Below are 4,135 nucleotides of genomic sequence, written 5' to 3' on the forward strand. Positions count from 1 at the left end.
ACCACTGCAGATGTGTCCAGGTGAAAGCAAGTTTGTGTTTGAGATGCTTAGTGTTTCTATGAACATTAAGGAATTAGATTCAGAAATAAAATACAGTGACATCTTCATGTGGATTGACTTCTGACTTTGTCGCTCTTAGCGTGTGCCTGATTAATTCCAAGTTCAGAATGCAGTATGTATAGATATGTCAGTAAACCAATTCTCCTCATGGATACTGAAGAGAACTGAAACTCTGACGCTTTTCATCCTACCATGGTACTGAAAATGAAATTCATCCAATAGTTTATTTCTGTGAATGCATATGGGGGGAATCCAAATACATGTCTTTTATTTGCTACCCAGCATGAAGGCAATTTTGTAGTTGAAATGCTAAAGAAATAAACTTGTAAAATCTTGTATGCCCTAAGTATATATTTTTGTCCTATGTTTTCTTTTATAGTAAAGTTTAAGCTAAAATTTCTTATATTTCTGGAAGGAAATTTAGTTTAGCCACTATTGTACTTCCTAGACTACAAAAGCAGTTTTTTAAGTAAGCATCTAAAAGAAATTGTATTTTTAAGAAGGTGGATTATGATCCCTTAAAATAAACATCTCTCCTTAGCAGTTGTATATACTTAGACAAAAAGCAAATCAACTGCAGCTGCTTGTCTATATAGTTTGTGTTAGTGATTTGTTTATATTGTTTTCTGTAATTGCTCTACGAGTTTTAAGAGCTCTGCATAAACCACTAATGTTAGCAATAGAAGTCTGAAGTAAATCTCTTTAGAAGTGATAGATTTTGTATCCTGGAGGAGGACCAAGACTAAGCATTGCTAAGTTTTTATTCTGTGCTATATGACTTCAATGTCCCGGCATTGTATTGAAAATATCTGGCATCTGTTCAGTGGGACCACTTTCTAAGCCCTTTTGTAATTCCCAACATCTATCCCAACACAGGTGTGCAAGATGTTTCTAATTGGATCGTAGCTACAAGTTCATCTTTTTTCTGTTGTCATTGTTTGGAGGAATAAAATTCAGTAGCAACAAGCTGAGAAATAATTCAGAAAATGAAGTTCTTCATCTCTTGAATTATTGCTGGACTTGCATTGAGGACGTATTTTAAAGTATTGCTATGTTTCTGAACACACTTGAGAATTTAAATGCAAAAGTTTAAAAAAAAAAAAAAAAGTTTTTAAATGATCCCATTTTCTCTTAATGTTACTGAATTCAAGTTACACACTGCCATGAAGAGGATGCCTTTAGTTGAAAACCCGTGCTGATAGAGCTGGAAGTTTTGTGTTGTAGGAACTCGCTTGCAAGGTAGAAGGTGCTTGTTCCATCAGTGGTACAACTTCTGCTGACTTCAAGGCTGCTCAAGCAGACTTGCTCTGTTTCAATGTGCATATTGGCTGCAAGCTTTTTCTTATAGGCCTTGGATATGCAGTGTAAATCTGTAACGATATAAAGTGCTACTCAATAACAATAATAACCTGATTGCGTTTTTGTGCTGTACATTTCCCTCCTGTGGCTCCGAAGGTTTGTGTATATAGACTGTCTTTGCACTGAACTGACTGTACTTTGTAGCTGAGAAGCAAAAGCAAGTAGTGTACTGAACATGACTGTGGTTTGTGAGTTCAGAAACGCAGATACTTTTTGCAGGATGTGAAGTATAGCTTCAGTGCAACAAATTTGATTTTTATATTTTTTATTAATATGCATGGAAGACTAGGGATGATATTTTCTAAAAACGAACTTGGTTTTGTACATTTTTCAATGTTTAAAACTATATGGTTTAACATTACCTCTGAAATACCGCTATCAGTAAATTCTTAAAGGAAATACCTCAACTTGAGCATTCTTTTTTTCTTGCTAGTTGTCTGGTAGGTTGAAACGGACTGTGGTGTGTGATGAACTAACTGAGCGAAACAGCAATGACGTAGGAGCTTCACCTGTGCTGTAAGTCGTGTGATTTACTGGAAGGGAACCAAATGATACACTCCAAGTGTTGATGTGCAGTGTACAATCATGGCTCGTTCTGCCCGACTGGACCTTTTCCTTGTTACTGGCTTGTAAATGGAATTTTCATCATGAAGCCAAATTAAAAATGAAGGAGAAAATGTTCTGTTTCCTTTGCATTATTTTTCCTTACGCATGTTTGTGACACACAACAAGGTTTATAATAAAGGACGCAGTCATAGGTGTGAATAAAACCAAGTTCATACATGCTCAGATGCACGTTATTGATGTATGCAATGACTGATGTGGCTGTGTGTGTGTGCAGGAGACTGGTGTTTATCTGACACCAGACACGAAATACAGGGGCTTAAGGATTTTTGGTGTGGTGGGTGGGTTGGTCATTCTGTAGAGTTGGATGTGTGTTACTTGGTTTCACTAGTGGGTTTTTTTCTGTGTGTCTTTGGTTGTTTTCCCCTCTAACCCTGCTTCACCTTGTAGATGGCAGGTAATTGAATCCAATTCTATCATATGTCCTTAAATAAGAACACTGAAAGATGGGGAAAAAAAAAGGGGGGGGGGGGGGGCTCTATAGGCCTGGAGAACAAGTGTTTCTTAATTAAACAAAAGTAGCTAATTTGAATTACCCAGGAAACAGTCAATACGTGATGTGACACTTCATTTATTGCACACGTGAGAAGTGCCTAGCAGAAGGGAAAAGTTACAGAGATATCCAGCAGACAGACGGCGAATTAATATGAACATTTTTTAAGAATGAATAAAACAGTGGTGAAGTTTAACAGTAATGACACATTCTTCATAAGGTGAAGATTTCAGATGGAGACTTGTTGATAGTTCTTAAAATTAGTCACATTTCAATTTATTGATGTGTATGTAGATATTGAGTAATGACTGTTTTGAGTCAGCTTAGTAATGCAGTGGTTTGCAGGAAAGAGTAAACTTCTGTGGATGCCAGCAAATGCCTGACTGAGAAAAAGGATCAAATATTTTAATGTTGTATAAAAAAATCCAATTTATTTTTTCTTTCAGTGAATTCCTGCCAGTCATGCAGCAGTGGTGCACGTGTACTTAAAGAAAATCTTCATCACCTGAGCCATTTCTAAACTTAATACATTTTCCTTTATCTTCTGCTCTAAAACGCAAATGATGTATTGATTCTAATCATCTGTATGTAGATTATATAATGATTTTTAAAATTAGTTCCAGAGCATGCTGCAGGAATGGGAAACGCTAATTACAGAATGGAAGGGATTGTCATTCTTCTCAGAACATGACAGGTCTGTAAATGCACAAGATGCGTGCAAGGCTTCTTTAGGGTGAAGGCTCCCTGACACCTCTGCCTCCCTTGCCCTGCTGCACACCAGACAACACCCGGTTCTAGCGCTGCTTTTCTCTGCTCCAGGTTCTTGCTCCTGTGCATAGAATCATAGAAACGGCCTACATGATCACCTAGTCCAGCTGTCCTCTCATTACTATTGCTACCACAAGCCACCAAGCCGTATCTCATAACTCCTCATCCAGACACCTCTTGGACTCTGCTAGGGACTCCACCATCTCCCTAGGCAGGCCATTCTAGTGCCTGGCTCCTCTGAGAGAAACACTCTTCCTTACGTCTAACCTAAAGCTCCTTTGGTACAACTTGTGGCCATTTCCTCAGGTCCTGTTTGTTGCCTGGGAGAAGAGGCTGTCCTGCTGCTTGACCTCTTGGTTCAGGGGTGAGCTGCTTGGACTTGGGGGCTGCAGCCAGCGCTTGCAGCTGTTTTTGTAGGAACGTGAACTGTGGCACTCTTATTTTCCACCCACATCTTCCTTCTCCTGTTACTCTCTCCCGTGTAAACAGCGATAGGACTAGAGGGAGCGGCCTCAAGTTGTGCCAGGTTCTTTCGCGTTCTCCCATATTAACTCCCGAAGTGCCCTGCGGTCACGGCACAGCTCCCCAGGTGAGCGCACAGCGCCACGCCACAACGGCTCCTTCGGCCTCCCTTTCACTCTGCTGAGACCGCCCCTCACGGCTCCTAGAATCACAACGCTTCCAGCCCCACCCCACTTCAGTTGCTAGGCGACGGGGCGCGACCGGAAGTGCAGCGGCCGCTTCCGCCGGAAGTGACGGCGAGCCGGGCGGGGAAGCTCTGAGCGGAGAGGGGGGGATGCGCGGGCGGCAGCGGCCGTGGGGGTGGCCGTC

This window comes from Tetrao urogallus, assembly GCF_951394365.1.
Source record: "Tetrao urogallus genome assembly, chromosome: 3".
In the NCBI taxonomy this organism is placed as follows: domain Eukaryota; kingdom Metazoa; phylum Chordata; class Aves; order Galliformes; family Phasianidae; genus Tetrao; species Tetrao urogallus.